Raw genomic sequence first — 17940 nt, 5'->3', positions numbered from 1 at the left:
AATATACAGTATTACTAGGCCAACATGATCCCTTATAAGGCAAAACCTGTTTTATACAAGTAGCCTTATTATCCACTGTAAGGGGAAGACAATAAGCCCTGTGAATATTCAGAGGTGGCACTCATTTCATTTGCAATGTGATTTACAAGGCAAGAGTCTTCTTCTTCACCGCCACCATCTATATCACTTTTCATGTCAAAGTGCTTTACAATCCTTGCCACATTTTTCATGCTGTTGTAGATCACAAGTTTCTTTATCTACTTGGACGGCTTTAAAAGAGGATTGGACAAATTCATGGAGGATAAAGCTATCAATGGCTAATAGCCATGATGGCTATACTCTGCCTCCATGGTCAAAGGCAACAATGGTTCTGAATACCAGTTGCTGGAAACTGCAGCAGAGAAGTGTGCTCTTGTGCGCAAATCCTGCTTGTGGGTTTCCCATAAGCATCTGGTTGACCACTGTGAGAACAGGATGCTGGACTAGATGGTCCATGGGTGGGATCCAGCAGGGCTCCTCTTACATTCCATATACATTTGGGAAATAGAGGCTGAGAGACAACAACTCTCAAAAGGCCATCCGATGAGCCTACTAATGTTAATGGGATTTGAGCCAAGATCACCTCGGTAGAATGCCATCGCTCCATCAAAACCAAACTGGCTTTCCCTGTTGATACTTCATTATGCATACAAAATGGAGTGAGAAGGCAACAGTTACATATAAAAAGGTAAAGGGACCCCTGACCATTAGGTCCAGTCGTGACCGACTCTGGGGTTGCGCGCTCATCTCGCATTATTGGCCGAGGGAGCCGGCGTATAGCTTCCAGGTCATGTGGCCAGCATGACAAAGCCGCTTCTGGCAAACCAGAGCAGCACATGGAAACGCCGTTTACCTTCCCGCTGTAGCGGTTCCTATTTATCTACTTGCATTTTGACGTGCTTCCGAACTGCTAGGTTGGCAGGAGCTGGGACCGAGCAACGGGAGCTCACCCTGTCACAGGGATTCGAACCGCCGACCTTCTGATCAGCAAGCCCTAGGCTCAGTGGTTTAACCACAGCGCCACCTGGGTCCCTAACAGTTACATATACACAGGAATAAATGGGAATTGAGGTTCAATGACTGTTCGTCATGGTAAAATCAGGGGATTGTGCAATGCTAAGAAATATTGTAAAAACACCTCCCCCCTTGCACTGAGTATTTTGCTTGGACACAAGCAGAAGTAACATCTCAGATCACTGCAGCAGAATGGTAAGGTGCAGGTTTCCAACAAATAAAACAAATACTCAGCCTCCCAACCTCAACCTCCCAACCAAGAGCCATATGGAGTCCCATCTGCGGAGTTAACAGCTTGAACCCTGTGTAGGGCAGTGACAGTGTAGCCCCTGTGCAGACCTGACAATGATGCCAATTGCTCTGGCCTCTGGACAAAGAAGATACTCTGGCTGTCTCTGGTTCTCGCAAAGACAGTCAGAAGTTAGCACCACTGAGCTCTTTATTTGTATTGCTCTGCTGAATATACAATCTCTCTCTCTCTCTCTCTCTCTCTCTCTCTCTCTCTCTCTCTCTCTCTCTCTCTCTCTCTCTCACACACACACACACACACACACACACACCATGATAGAGACTCCCAGTAAAAGGTTTTGAGAAAATAGTCACATACTCTGGGCCACAGGGCCGGTCCTGTCATTAGGCAGAGTGAGGTGACTGCGTCAGGCAGCAAATGCTAGAGGGGGGGACAGTGGAGAAAGCCTCCTGGCTGTACCCTAATTCTGGGGGACAGAGCTGTGTGTTGTGTGTGCCACAGGACCTGACTTGAACCCTTATAACTGCTGCCCTCAGGTGTGGTGGAAGACAGAAGCCTATTGCTGGTATTGAAATTAAGATTCAGCAGTCAGTTCATGAAATTAGGTTGGGGTGTGTGCCATCTTGTCCTTCATCTCAGGTAGCAAAATGTATTGTGTTGGCCCTGGACTAACTAACTAGATGTGACTTAAGTGAATCTGTATTTAACATGCAGGTCTTATAAAAGATGCATACAGCACCAGTTGGGTGGGTAGGGGTTGATCATTAACAGGATCACAGCTGGTGCAGATGGAATTTTTAACACTTTCCTCCCTTACTGCAGTCTTGGGGAGTAAAGCTTGCTTTGGGAAGGAAGCTTTCATTGGTGTCAGTGGGAGGTAGGGTTGCCAGACTCAATAGAGGACAGGACTTCTGTGCCTTTAATTGCCCTGCTCTCTTTTGAGTCTGGAAACCTTAAAGAGAAACCAGCAGACCCTTTGCTTGGAAATTAAACAAAGGGTCTGCTGGTTTCTCCTTAAGGTTTCCAGACTCCAAAGAGAGCAGGGCAATTAAAGGCACAGAAGACCTGTCCTGTATTGAGTCTGGCAACCCTAGTGGGAGGATTTCCCTTCAGATAAATACCAGCTTAAGGGGAGAGGTTTTCCTTAAGAGAAAGAGAAGAAAGGGTTTAATTCTCCCTCCACACCTGCTGGGAATGCAAAGATAAGTTTAACAGTCACATCAAGTTAGGCCCTCAAAGACCACACACACTTAGAATAATAAACATAAAGAGCAGACCTTCTGGGTGTTAAAACCAGCAGAGAGGGTCCTCTTCATAGTTCTACCACCCTCAGAAGTTGGTTGTGTGTGTGTGTGTGTGTGTCAACCTAGGAGAGGGCATTCTCAGTGGCAGTCCTTAGGGCTCAGATTTCAACCCCCGCCCCATGCACCTGGCACCTTCATTATGCAGTTTGCTGAAGACACACCTTTTTACCCTGACCTTTGAATCCTAAGAGTGATATTTGCAGGACCGACCCCATTATTGTGACTGTAATTTGTCTCAGACTGTTTTTACTAGTGTATTTTAAATTACTAGGATGTTGTGGTGAAGGGCTGGTAACAAATGGAATGAGCAATACTCATAAGGACATCAGCACTTGCAAAGTGGGAGGTGAGCATTAATTTGCTGCAAGTATGGAAAGAGGAAACTGCTGGCATCGGTTTCCCAGGTCAGATAGTTGTGGCAAAACAGGTACATGTGCCACACTTTGCAAGTGATGAGGTCCTTAAGGTTTTTCCAACGGGGAGGTAAATTACATCAAAAAGCATCCTGCACAAAGAAGCCTTCAGATGTAAAAAGTTTCTAAACACACCACCTTCATCAAATAGCGTGGAGTCCACCTTATATCCCAAACACAGTTTCTCTCTCTCATGCACATACAGTACTTCCTTTCTCTTTTTCTCATACAAACACACATGCACACAAATCCTCACTGTACTGCACAGGCCACCAGGCACTCCTTATAATAATTGTATTCTCTGCCTCAAAATATATATTCTTTTCCAACAATGCAATTCTCTCTCTTTCACCCACCCACACAGAGTCTACCAAAAGCCATATGTTCAGGCTCTCTCACATAAAACGGACACGTATAGAGACATACACACCCACAGTTTCTCCCACACCGATTATCTCAAGCACAGCAAGCTCTCTTCCTCCCCCACAATTTGTAGAGAAAGAGACCCTCTCTCATTCCCTTCCTCTGTTCAGAATTGCTCCACAGTCTCCTAAGTTTCATTTTGTGTGTGTCTGGGCATACATGGATTAAGGCCACTAAAATTCCAAAATGGGGGGGGGCAGGGGAAGAGCATGAAGGTACATATGAAGGAGTAGCCTGAGGGTCAATTCAAAGGATCATCAGGCAAATGGTGATGGATGGAAACCACTACAAAATTCCTAGCGATCCTTGCTCCCTGCCTGTGGCTTTTATGCAATGCGAAGGTACCATCACACCAGGATTGTATGTTTCACATTCTACCACAGATTCCTATTAAGAGTGGTTTTCAATGTGGTGTAAAAATCAGTATAAAATTGTGTCAATACTGATGCCTGTGCATGAACAGTTCATCCTGGGTGGACAACCCACCTTTGAACTATCTCAAGTGGATTTATTTCAGCCACCACATGCACAATGGCTGTGCAAATTAACCTTTGTAAAAACTGGAAATCCAGGATGATGTGAAAATCTGCACTTAGGGGTTGGACTAGATAGCCACCAAGGTTCCTTCCAGCTCCAAAATCCCATGATTCTATAACCTCATGACATTCTGTGAGCCTGTGAGCCCAGCTAAATAAGGCTCATAAGAGTGAGAAGCACCATCTGGTCACACTGCACAAGTTGCAAAATGGTGTGGGAGGAGAGACTCCATTTGGAAACCAGCCCCACAGTGGTCTGGGTCTAATCTTTAATCCCCAAGGAACCACCAGTAATGTCACCCTTCAGCACCTACCCAGACTTCTTAAGGAATCTTTCATCTCGGTGCTCTAGGAAGAGAGCTTAAGAAGCCAGAAAGATTTGAAGTTTCAGCATAGGTAGATTTGAGGTTGTTTGGCACACCGCATTGCACCAAACACTAAGTTCAGCAAAAAGTTACAAAGGAGAAAGGCAATAAGTACCATGCCTACACTACAAATGTTCAACTACCATACCAAAACATGTTGATTTGGCAAACCACCTTGTAGAATTCTTCTTTGTTTTGTTCTAAGGACAGGTCTGTCCAACCACCAACAGATGCACCCTCCGTAAGAGAGTGTCTTGCAAATGAGCGAGTCCGTCCTTGTTCTTCTCTTTAACAGGATGGGCAGAATAGGAAAAACAAATTATTGACCCACTTGGACCTGGATGCAGGCTCCCTCTTTTAGAAAGAAGACTAGTCACATTATTTTAAGTTCAGCTCTTTAATCCATAACTGACTGGTTCCTTTGAATTTGCCTTATTTGAGCTGCCATAGCTGTTGCCCATCTAGTGCTACTGTCTCCAGTACAGAGGAGTTGCTGGAAATCATAAGAGGGGAGGGTGCTGTTGTGCTAAGGTACTGCTTGTGTGCTTCACATGGAAATCTGGCTGGCCACCATGAGAACAGAATGCTGGACTAGATGGACAACTGGTTTGATCTGGCAGGGCTATTCTTAAATTAATTTTAATCTTCCCTCTATGCACCTTAATTCAGCCACTAATGAAAAGTGATCTCACTGTCAGCCTGATTCTCTACAGACAGAAGTTAAAGGATGGTAAATGAAACAAAGACACAATCAACTACTTTTGGAAAGAGTCAAGCTGTGACTAGTGTTTGTGGCTTGCACCACATGAATAATCTAGGATGAGGCTATATTAAATAAGCTTGCTTTGTTTACCTTTTGGGAGACAAGCATATGGCCAGGTGTGATGGAGCCATAATGTGTATTTAATAATGTATCCAGGTGGTGGTATATGGAAATACAAACACACATCCATGTAAGTGGTGCATAAAAAGTGGAGACCCTGCATTGACATTCAGGATGCATAGCTGCCAAGTTCTCCCTTTTTTTAAAAGGGAAATTCCCTTATGGTGAATAGGCTTCCTCGCGAGAAAAGGGAAAATTTGGCAGCTATGTCAGGATGTGTAACAGAGAAACTATTACAGAAACTATGCCAAAAAAATGATTATATGGTGTGTGTGTGTGTGTGTGTGTGTGTGTGTGTGTAAAAGAGAGAGGGAGAGAGAAGGGGAATTGAGGCAGGTGGAAGATGGAGGTAGAGATAGAGACACAATCCTTAGTTTAAGTAAGGACTCAATAGGCTCAGCTCCAAATCCCATATTCAGTGCTGGGGCTGAAGCTCTGGAAGATGTAATTGAGGAGAGAGGGCCTCCGAGCATGAACAGAACACAAAACCACAACTGATGTTACAGCAACTGCTGACAAGTGCATGCACAGAAAACCAATGTAGGTGCATGAAAAACTGAAGCGTAAGTGTCAGCACTTGCTATCATGTCTGAACCAGCTCTAAGTGACCACAGGCCCCCTCTGCATCTCCAGAATTACAGGGGAAGGACTTCTAGACCAGAAAGTAGATTCCAGGTAGGTTTGAGCCCCAGGACTTCTTCCCACACCCCAAAAATTAAGAGTGGTAAGACAGAGTTTCACAAGTGACACAAGGATCCTGTAAAAGAACCTACACAGTGCTCAGATGCCAAATGGTGCCTGATAACTGTTAAACAGCACAAGTGGCTAATGGCATAGCACACATATTCCAAGAGTGGTGCATGACATGTCAGAGTGAGTGGGAGAAAGATGTATGCAGCATTATATAAAAACAGCAGTTGTATACCTCCTGTAAATTATGCACCATAGGACATAGGAAGCATGCATGAAAGAATTTAAAACAATGCACAGGAGTTAGGTATTAGATCAGGTTATATTAACTGACTTTGACACTGGAGGTACAAGGAGTGTCCCTGCGCATTGGCAGCCACAGAAAACAGGATGTGCATGAATGAGATGTGCAGCATTGCATTCCATGGGACTACATGCACACAAAATGTAACACATCTGTGTTGTATGGCAGCTGTGTTCATAGGTTGTCATTTGTTGTGCACTGTGTGGAACAATGCTATCTTGATGTTGAAGAGAGGGGGGCTGAAATGGTTGAGGAATTATGTCTGCATTAGATGTGCATTTGTGAGATGTTTCTTTTTTCAAGGAAATTATGCAGAGGATTATGTGTGCTGGGGAAAAGAAATAGGCGGAAAAAATGGAACAAGCAACCCAGAGAGAGTGAGAAAGACTGAAGAGATATAGCTAGGGATGTTTCTGCTTGATACTGTGAGTCAAATGTATGATTTAATAGACATTTTCATAAGTGTTGCTTGCATCATATTTTCATTTTTTTCAAAAAAGAGAGAAAAGGCTCAAAGGTTATTGAAGTGTCATGTGTGTGAAAATTGCCCTTCTGTGTATGTGCACAAACACATTCCACACACTTTTAATTCCCTGGAATTAAAACCACCTAGTCCAATTAACCTGAATGCATCTAAGCGGGAACCTGGGCTTAAGCTGATTCCTAGGGATCAGTCCCTGCAAAGTGTTTGTAATGCCTGCGTGTGCCTAAGCTACACAGTGTGTATAAAACTGTGTGTGTGTGTGTGTGTGTGGAAAGAGAATCCTTTGCTGGTTAGCATATCTGCCTTCTGGGGTTGTTGGTTCTGGCACCTGGTGCATTTAGCCAGGAACTCCGGCAGCCCTCCTTGCCCCGGGGATGACTGAATCCTGTCCGTCGAGTTTGCCCTGCCTTTGCAAGCTTTGCTGCCCTCCGCTGAGTTTCTAAAGATCCCGAAGAGGGGAAGCAGAGCGGAGCTGCGGCTGTGCTAACCGCTAGCCGAGGAGCACCAGCTGCTTCGGGAAGGACACGCAAGGGACCCGAGCCCGAGTTAAGGGCACGGGGAGGCCACCAACCACAGGAGCCTTCGGGTTGCCGGCGCAGTAAAGAAGGCAAGCGCAAATCTTTGGCACAGTGACCATGACTCGAAAATCTAACTTGCTTCGGTTCCCACCGGTGGAACTTGAGTGGCCAAGGGTCAAAGTCTCTGGAAGCCTATCGGAGAGGTGAGTGGGGAAAAGAGGAGACTGTCTAATAGACCGATCAGGGGGTACTTGACCCGCTCTTAGCAAATCCTCCTCCCCTCTCGCATTTCCAAATGACACCACACTGACGCGACCCCGAAAACCGAACATCCTAGACCCCGAACCGTGCCCTGCGCCGGCGAGCGGGAGGGAAGCCACGAGAAAGCTTGCTTTGCTTTTCATTCCTTCAAGCACACATGGATAGATGCTCCCCTGCCCCAGCCCCGCCGCCACAGAGCCCACACAGAGTCAGCGAGCGTATAGGGCTCCTCGTGCCCCGTGCTGGAGCTGCACGGCTGCCTAGCAAACAGAGATCTCCCAGGCAAGGGCAGAGAGCGAGGAACCACCCACTTGGTCGCAGTCAGGTGCGACCGCGATCGGCCAGAAGACAATGGAGCTCTGGCGATCATCCCCGGCGGATTTGCTTCAGCTGCAAAAGCGGGCAAGGTCCTGGTTCGGTCCGGGTTAGTCTCCTGGCTGGCTAGAAACTGCCTCCGGGGCTGAGACAGAGGCGCATGCAGCCTGTGGGTCAAGTCCCAGAGGCAAGGGATGGGCGCAGAGGGGTACCGACCCGAGGATTCCTGGGAGTTGGCGTAGCATGGGCGGGTGTGCGCCCACTTGTGGGTCTCTCTCCGCATTTCCTTGAGGTGGGTCTCGTGTACTACGCGCGGGCGTCTCTGGAAGAACGCATGTGTGTATGCGACTTAGCTCGCGTATGGTTTAGCGCCACATGGCACCCCCTCACTCCCAAGTTCACCCCCTTCCCTAGTACCAACCCTCCCGTTTCGACTGGGCGGCGAATAACGCACGGCTGTCCCCGATCTTCTACCCGCGCACCCCACCTTACCCAACTGTCATCCGCACTGCCGAGTTATTAACATGCAGAGCAGGAGACAGGCGGGCGCCCGCGACTCCGCTCGGACGTTCAGGGCTGGGCAGCGGACAGAGATCACCACCTGCCGCGACGCGTCCCTGAGCTTCCGCTCCGTGGGCGAAGCCCGGAGAGGGCAAATCAGCACTTGGACAGCTCCCTCCGCGAAACCTCCCTGCCTCACACAGGGCGTGCTTCCGGGGAAAGACCCAAAAACAGATCCCCAAACGCAGCGAAGACTGAGGGGAAGACAGGGGCAGCTGGTTCCCTAGGCCAACCTTTTCTTTTAAACAGGGTCACGCTCGTAGTTCCTTCTGAATGTAAGGCAGACGGGGAAACCTAGTAGGGTAGTGCCCCTTGCTGAGCCCACACAGATCCCACCCTCCTTTTCTTGGCTGCAGATAGAGGTGGCTGGAGAAAGAATACCCCAGCGGCTGCCGAGGACCCACCGAGTTCCCTAAGACCACCACCCGCGATTCTCACGGTTCCTCCTCATCCCCTGCGGGATCCCGTTTCCCCCTCAGCTCCCGGGGAGCTGTCCCTTCAGCACCACGCCACCTGCCCCTCCCAGACGGGCTCACTCACCCGCGGCGCTCCAGAAGCCCGTGGCTAGCTGCGGAGAGGTGCTGATCTCTCAAGTCCTGCGCGCAAAGCCCGCCTCCCGTCTCTTTCCCGCAGCCTGACGACGGCACCTCTCGAATCACTCCTCTCAAACCCTGACGCGCCTGCCCGTCTCTCCCCGCGCTCCTTGACGGAGTGGGTCGGCTCACGCTCAGGTTCCTACAGGCGGAACCTTCCTCTGCCTCCTCTGCTTGGGAACCAACGCGTCTCTCTCTCTCTCTCCCTCCCTCCCCAGCCTCACTACCTTCTTCGACAGTGTTTACCCAAAGGAGGGCTTTCCTCCTTCTCCCTATCCACCCCTCCCAACCTTCTCACCACAAATGCACCGCGGCTCTGTCTTGACCTTCCAAGCACCGTCCCCTAATGAGCTACTTTATTATTCCTGTCATCTCCACCCATCTGGCTGACTAATATTAATCACGCTCTGATGAGAGAAGCAAAAACAGCGTCTACCTCGTACTGGGTGGTTACTTTGCTCACCCCTGCTGGTCCAGCAATTAGGTGCTGAGAAGAAAGAAGGGGGCATCATGATCTGGCAGGGACCTCTTATGGGGAAAGGACCATCAGTTTATCTTCGGTGTTGGATAACAGTGTAGAGAGCTGGTAGAATTCAACTGTTCCAGCGACTAAAGTACTGTACCAAGGTAAACCCTAGTCTCTTTACAAACGGTAAACACGGAGTGCAAAAATGGCTTTGTATTGCGAAAATACGCTTGGAAAGAAAGAGAAACAGAAAAGAAGGAGGCAGGGGAGAAACAAGCTACTTGGCTGGATTTGGGAAGTCTGCTAGTGATTTTAAAGAAAAGCGAAGATCTCATTTTGGACAAATCAGAAAGAAAGGAGGGGGAAGGTTCCAATGAAATGAAACGAAACGATTCAGAGTTGGTATTCTACTCATTGAATCACTCGATTCAAATAAACCTACCAAACAAGACACAACTGTTTCCAAACAGGAAAGAGTGCGTTCTGTCCATTTAAATTCAAGGTGCTATCTGGACATTTAAAATGGGAAGCCAATGAGTTCCTGTTGATGCTGGATATGAATGTAGGAAATTGGATTCAGTCCGAGTTCAACAGGGTTCACTGGATGGATTTGGGCATGCCATTATCTTTCAATCTCAGTTTCCAATCTGTACAACTGGAATAGTAAGAAATGCTCACATTATAATAGGGTTATTATAAGAAGGCAAATGCAGGCCACTTCACCATGGAAAGTGCTATGTAAGTACAGTGGTACCTTGGGTTACAGATGCTTCAGGTTACAGACTCCACTAACTCAGCAATAATACCTCGGGTTAAGAACTTTGCTTAAGGATGAGAACAGAAATTGTGCGGTGGTGGTGGCACGGCGGCAGCAACGGGAGGCCCCATTAGCTAAAGTGGTACCTCAGGTTAAGAACAGTTTCAGGTTAAGAACGGACCTCCAGAATGAATTAAGTTCTTAACCATTCAGACCATTTTCTTTACTGAGGGGTTATTCATTCCCTCTTACTAAAAGGCCAACAAGGCATCTGGCCACACTGGGATGCAAAGAAGTCTTCTAGAGCAGCCGTAGAATGAGCATAGGAGCATAATAAACTATCTCATACCAAGTCAACCCATTGGTCTATCTAGCTCAGTATTATCTACACTGACTGAAAGCATCTCTCCAGGGTTTCAGACAGGGGTCTCTCTCAGTTCTAGCCAGAGATGCCTGGGGCTTTATGTATACACTGAACTATGTCCCTTCCTCACCTCCAAAGGCAACTTCAATAGCACATGCAGTGGAATAGGTTGGGCACCACTGCTTTCCCAGCTTCTGAACACAATGCATTGCTGGTGCTAACTGGAGGGAGAAGGGGAGGGTTGAGGTTTTGGGAGTTTGGGGTTGTGTAGGCATGTAATGGCAACACCATGCAATTGGCTTCACTGTGTCATGCCACACTGCCACCAAATTCTGAATCATACTGAATTTAAGAAGGGCCAATATGGAGATCTTGATATGGGGTCATTCTGCATACCAGGAACCCCTAGACAGCAAGAGCCATAGCTTCGATTGTGGCTTTTATCAACAACAGTGTACTTAGCATAAATATGTGTTTACTTCCCCACACAAAGTGAGATCTAAAACAACACTTCCAAGTCCCTAGACTGTTAAGCAGGCACAAAGAAAGATTTACTTTGCCAGAGGTGTCTGGATAGAAAAGAACCCATGGTATTAAATGTGCAATCTATTCCATATTGCTATCTGTACAGAACACAAAGTGAGATGCTACAACCTCTGAACAAAAACCACTTTCAAATCCTAGGATCAGCAGATCCTGGCTCAATGAGACAGAATATAAGCCACATCTTTCTATCTGTAGCCCCATAGCCTATTCTCAGTGTTCCATCAAATGAGCAACCCTTTATTTCTATAGTAATTCTTTCCATATGGCTGCAGTCAAAGGTTGCCACCGATGCGTTCCACCAAATGAAGAAGCAGCTTTAATTGCTCATGCAAAAGTGGTACTATGGAAAACTCTTTTCACATGGATGTAGTTATTGAGTGTTCACGGTGCCATTATGACAAAATTGTGGAGAATACACCTTACCTGCCCCATTAAATGGGAAACATTCTTTCACTGCTCTTACTCCCTGTCCTCAACATTCCTGATACACCAACTCCTAAATCTTGCTGTTCCGTTATGGCCCATCTGGAATAGTGTCTTACAATCAAAATATTATTTTCCAAACTTTGAATAATCAAAGTTACATTAGGCAAGAAATGTATGCAACCTTTGAATCTCCCACACTGGTTTTCTGACAATTAATCCATAGAGTATCATCTCCTCGTGTCTATGAGCTGAGCCAAGTGAACTACATTGATCAATTCAGTTATGTTAATACAAAAGCACCGTCAAGCACAGCAGCAGAATCCTGGATAACATGGTTCTTCTAGTTTTCTCTCCCCCCCCCCAACACCAAACAAAAAGTTTTAAAGCAAGATTTTCAGTTTGCACAAAATATAAATAAATTAAATATGATGCAGGAGTTAGATAATTATTCTGTTCATCCCCTTCAATAATTCTGACAGGTTGTATAGCTTCCCATTAATATTTGAGTCTGACATTTCTATTACAGAGCATGGCTACAATCCAACTTACGAACAAAAACACAGGAATTAACCAGCTTTTATACCAGCCTCTGTTGGTCTGCCTTCCCTGGCCCTATGCTTCCCTGTTCCCTCCCTAAATTTATATCCCAACTGACTGTGCAGAAAATGTTATATACATGCTAGTCCTTTTATATTTAAAACCCATCATCCTCTGAACAGACACACTGCTGAGTCACTGTGATGAAATACGGCTGTTCTGTACTTTACAATGATTTATACTGGATATTCCCAAGCTTTAATTTTTATTTACTAGCGGAACTAACAACTTGCTGGAAGGCCCATATTTCAGATGCTTTTAATGATCCATGGGCCTGCCTTAGACACTGGGAGCTAATCAGTAAAGCTAATGACAATGTGGGGATCCTTTTTTTAAAAAAGTGGACGGAATTAAAATGTCAAAGAAAGCAAATCTGTTGATAAAGAGGGAATGATGTTTATACATTGACCTGCTGTGTTCCCACCTCATTTAATTTGCATTTCACTACAACAGATAAAAAACCCAGTGATTGCATTTGCCAAGGCCAGGATATTACCTTACAGACTCAGCAACCACATCACAACAATGCATTATTTGTGGTGAGCTATGCGCATTTGTGTCCGCGTGTGTACATTTCTGATCATTTGAGCTTGTGAGCAAGGATGTAGACCTGAAGATCTGTAAATGCAGGTCTCTTCTTGTTCCCATTTAACAAGGTGTGTCCTTGTGAGAGTGCATGATGATACGAGTGCCTGTTTTACATTATTTGTGAGAAATGTACGTATATATATTCGTACCTTGGTTTTTCGAACAGCTTAGTTCCCGAATGTTTTGGCTCCTGCACGTCGCAAACCTGGAAGTGAGTGTTCCAGTTTGCGAACTATTTTTGGAAGCTGAACGTCCGATGGGGTTCCGCGACTTCTGTTTGGCTGCAGGAGCTTCCTGCAGCCAATCAGAAGCCGCAATTTGGTTTTCGAACATTTTGGAAGTCGAACGGACTTCTGGAACGGATTCTGTTTGACTTCCAAGGTACGACTGTATATGGTTTTTATACTTAGACTGACAAAATGACCATCACTATGATGGCCTCTCTCTGTGTGAGGGAAATCCTGCATATGGCAGATGAAGTATTGTACAAAGAAAAACATTATATCCTCCCATGTCCCTGTTTGGAGCGTAGGCACCTAGTTGCAGATTTTGGCAGATAATGGCAGATTTTCCAGTGGGAAGGCTTCTTATTGCTGCATGCTGAAGACCTGTGGAGAAACAGAGCTGTTGCATCTACCTATGGGAGGTGGGGATGGTCCTCTGAGTGGGAGTAATGGGTGGGTATGTTATTGGCCAAGGGCTAGCTGGGAAGGGACAGGGTGAGGAAAGGACTCCATGGTGCTCTATGGCATCTTATCCCAAACAGGCAGGCTGGATGTACATGCTGGCATGCCATTCATGGTTAATGAGTTATTGTAAATGCCATATCTTAACATGACACGAGGAAAACAGACAACATCATATGCCATTTGGAAACAAGTCTTAAATTCACTGCCTGATTCCAAGGAATGTGCACAGATTGCTTACAATATCTGCTTTTCCCAGGCACCATCTGTGACTCAAATCAAAATACACCCAGTTAATTGATGGATTAATCCAAGAAACAAACTTCAGTTCTTCATGATGAAGTGCTTACTAATTTGTAGTACTACATGAATAACATTGCGGTCGTAGTAGTTGCTGTGGTTGCAGTGTAATCTGTGAATCTAAAGTACCATGCACACTGATGGCCCTATTTTAATGTAGTAGTAGGCATGTATGCATGCGTAAGTAGGTAGTGCATACCCACATTTGCGGTATATATTGTTGACACAAACAGAGTATGCTATGGAAGTTTCTATACTACTGTGTTTTATGATACCCTTTGTTGAGTAAAACAGTTCCCGAGCCCCCAAGAGGCAGCTCACTCAGTGTCAGGAGTGGGTGTAATTGAGTGATAGACCGGGGGAGTCTTTGACTTTCCTCACTAGCATTGTATGTAGTCCCAAGAGTGCAGAGGATTGTGCTAAAAGGCAGGTCAGGACTGGAGCAGGCTTCTATCTCCCCACCCCCCCAAATGGCTTTCCCTCTGACTCTGCAAAAAGCTGCTGGTTCAAGCTGGCCTTTAGATTTGATCCAGATCCGAAGAGCTGCTTAGGTGCGTGTCAATGCCTTGTGCTAGCCTGGTGCAATTTGAAACTTTTCCACAGTTTGAATAGGTGACTCTCATCTCATATCACAAGCTGCCTTTGGAAGTCCCTCCAGTTTCAAAAGCAGTTTGCCATACAGCAGAGCTGACTACTGCTAAAAGAAAAGGCAAGTCTAAAGCCCCCTTGGGCTCATGCAACTTGTTTCACGGTTCTTTGGATCCTGGCTTCTATTCATCATCTACTCATTTATTCATACAATTTATATCCCACCTATTCCCCACAGGGCTCAAGGAAGCTCTTACCCAGAAACTCACAGTACCTATATAAAAAACAAAACCAAATCACATTCCCTGCTTTTCTCAGCCGGGAAACTGGCTGCTCTTCTTTCATGTAAGGGGCTTCTAGTTCCAACCTTCTGCCTTGACATAATCATTACTTGAGACTTCTACTTAGTATGTGTCTGTATCAGTACATGCTGTCCCTTTCCATCTCACTTCTTTCTAGTTTGCCTCCTCATCACTCTCCTCTTTGTTCCTGGACTGCTCTTTGCACACGTGCAGCATGCATAGGATCCAGGGGAGGAATGACAAGGGATACAACCTAACAAGGGGGAAATGTGATGCTTGAGGCAGCAAGTGAAGGTTCCTACTTGACAGTGGGCACTGCAGCCTTTCAAGGCACCTATTTGCAAATAGAGTCATGCATGGGTAGATACAGTGGTACCTCTACTTACAAATGACTCGACTTACGAATGTTTCTACTTACAAATGGAGCTCCATCCACCATATTGGATGCTATTTAGATAGGATTTTTTCTACTTACGAATTTTTAGATAGGGTTGCTTCGACTTACGAATTTTGTCTCCCAATGCATTCCTATGGGATTCGACTTACAATTTTTTTCGACTTACGAATGTGCGTTCGGAACGCATTAAATTCGTAAGTAGAGGTACCACTGTACTGGAAATCAAGTCTTATGAGGAAAAGTTGAGGGGATTGGGTATATTTAGCCTGGAAAAGAGGAGTCTGAGCGGGGATAGGATGGCTGTCTTCAAATACTGTACCTAAAGGGCTGTCACATGGAAGATGGAGCAAGCTGAACCCTAACCAATTGCTTCAAGGTACAAGAAAGAAGATTCCGACCGACTAAACATCAGCAAGAACTTTCTGACTGGTGGTAATATCTGTTCGACAATAGAATGGAAGGTGGTGGATTCTCATTTGCTGAATGTTTCTAAGCAGATGCTTTAGTTGTGATTTCTGCATTACAAGGGACCGTACTAGAAGACCTTTGGGATCCCTTCCAACTCTACAATTTGATGATTCAAGCTTGGCAACTCATTTGACAAGCAAAAGCACAACAGAATCTGCCTGGACTTTGCATAAAATTAATGGCAAAGTGGGGATGTTAGCAGTTCATGGGGGAAAGGTTGGAAACTGAGCTCTTGTTAGGGACACCACTGAGATGAAGTGAAATATGTTTTCTCAAACATCCCGGACACAGACATACCACAGCAGCAAATAATTTGTTAGTCATCTATCAGCCAGTTTTCTATGAGAAACCATGATATGGAGAAAAGGCTACCCTGTAATAAAGGAGAAGGAGCCAGTGATCATATTTATTTTTCTAGGGCAGGCAAGAGGGAGATGAGAAAAGGGACTCCATTAGTTAGTGCTGTAACCTCAGGCTTGCCAACATCTCACTTCTCTTTCTTCAGCCAATGATACTGTTGCTGCTGGAGCGTTTTTGCTTAATGACAGGTGCCTATGGCATGGCTGAGTAGGTAGAGCAATCAGTGGGCAATGAAAGCATTGATCCTGCTGGGAATGGATGAAGACTCAAAGCATTCATGGTGACGTGCACTTGTGAAGGGGGAAGAATTAAAACTGGGGAAGGGTCTCGGCACTGCACAGTATCCAAGAGTACTACTGCAACTTCACTACCTCCCTCTCTGGCTATCAGGCTGAACTGTCAGGAAACATCAGTCTAACAAAGGCTATAATCTTCCTGAACTAGCAAATCAGTGTCAGAACAGTTAGTGCTCAGAGGCAATAAGAGAAACTTTGGAGGGAGGGAGGGAGGGAGGGAGGGAGGGAGGGAGAGAGAAAAAGGAGGAGGGCCAGAGATGGGGTTCCATTTTGCACATACTTAATGGAACAGAAATAGCACAGAAAGAAGCTAATCACAGGGACAAGTGGGGGAATGATCTTGCAATTACCTGCTCTGTCAGCTTCCCAGACACATTAGGGGCTGTTGGCAAAAAAGTCCCTCTAGCTCTCTCTTGATTTTTTTTTTTAAACACTCTTAAATGCCATCTCCTTCCTCTGTCCCAGGATCAGGCACTGGCTGAGCAGCTGTGCAGGGAAATGTGGCCTTGGCAGAGTTTGGGAATGGGTTAGAGACAAGTTGGCCAGGGAAGGAAGCAGCATCAAGAAGAAACAGGATGAGGGTTGTGCCACTCAGGATTGGATTATGTTAAGTTTGCATCCCATTGGCAAAACACTTTCAAAATGTGGGTTTGGTCACAGTGTACAAAGGGAGCCTCCCCCGATTGAAAAGAAAAGGGGCTGAAGTGAGAACCACCTGGTTATGTAACTCTCATTGGTGACAGGCAAGCTTATACAAGAGACCAGCGTCCTCTGACTTTCTGAGCCTTTGCAAAATGTGAGCGTCTCAGTGAGCCTGCAAAATGCTTTAGAATTTAGATGGATCGCTGCCTTGAATTCCCAACAACTCACACAGGCATCCCAGAAAAATCCATTGACAAATAATGCCCAGTATGCCAACTGAGAGGACCACAGGAATATCTACAGGGTTGCATTCCCCTTATACCCATCTCTAGATCTAAATTGTGAAGCAGTCACTAAAGCAGTGTCAGTTTCAACCCCTCCCCAAGGAGAATCCAAATTGGAACAATTCCAGATACTCAGGGTGAAACTAGACGTGATGGGGCAGTTATTTTAGTATCTATTTATTGTATTCACATCTCACCTTTTCTCAAAGGATCCTGAGATGGTGTACATGGTTATCCTCCTCCTCATTTAATCCCCAATACAACCCTGTGAGGTAGGTTAGGCTGAGAGGCAGTGACTGGCTCAATGTCACCCATAAAGAATTACCGTATCTTTGTTGTTCATGTGGTTGGCCCATTTCAAAGTTGAAAGCATTGCCCTTTATTTTATTGGAAGGCAGGCAGACACAGCTGTAAGGTTAAAGCAGATCCCTTTACTTAAGATGATCATCAGCCATTATATGTTACAAACGGAAGCAAGAAAGGAAGGATGGGGAAAAGAGAAACTAAACAATTTAGTGAAGCCCCGCCCCCCATGCCCCCCAACATTAGTCCTTTAGTGCCTTTTTCTTTTTAGTACTGTAGGTGCCGTGTTTCTCTGAAAATAAGACACCGCCTTATATTTATTTTTCCTCAAAAACACACACACACTATGGCTTATTTTCAGGGGATGTCCTACTGCTTCTCTCCCTTCTGTTAATCTCATTCCAAAGTTCTGAGTCAGTCTCAGGTCACTTTCAAATCTGCAAAAGGACAGATGAATTAATCTGACAGTGAAGATAGCTTTTACTGAAATAGGTAGATGTGCTATTCTAACGGAAGCTCTGAAGTGTAGGACCCGAACCAATGGCTTCAAGTTACAAGAAAGGAGATTCCAACTAAACATCTGGAAGAACTTTCTGGACTCCCTTGGAAGTCTTTCA

At 45.7% G+C, this 17940-nt stretch overlaps 1 protein-coding gene across 2 annotated transcripts in view; it reads right to left on the bottom strand.

The window, feature by feature from the left end:
• CPLX2 (complexin 2) overlaps positions 1-17940 on the bottom strand; it is a 127575-nt gene that overhangs the window by 26098 nt on the left and 83537 nt on the right. The window contains exon 1 of one of the 2 annotated variants that reach the window (XM_035108048.3): positions 8901-9201. The exons of the other annotated variant lie outside the window; for it this stretch is intronic. The gene's annotated coding sequence lies outside the window, so the exon portion shown is untranslated. Of the gene's footprint in view, positions 1-8900; positions 9202-17940 lie in introns of those variants that run through there. 2 annotated transcript variants of the gene reach the window in all.

Source organism: Zootoca vivipara, chromosome 2 (assembly GCF_965207765.1).
Source record: "Zootoca vivipara chromosome 2, rZooViv2.hap1.1, whole genome shotgun sequence".
NCBI classification, from domain to species: Eukaryota; Metazoa; Chordata; class Lepidosauria; order Squamata; family Lacertidae; genus Zootoca; species Zootoca vivipara.
The sequence above is the reverse complement of the archived record's forward strand: the minus strand, read 5'-3'. Positions and strand labels throughout refer to the sequence as shown.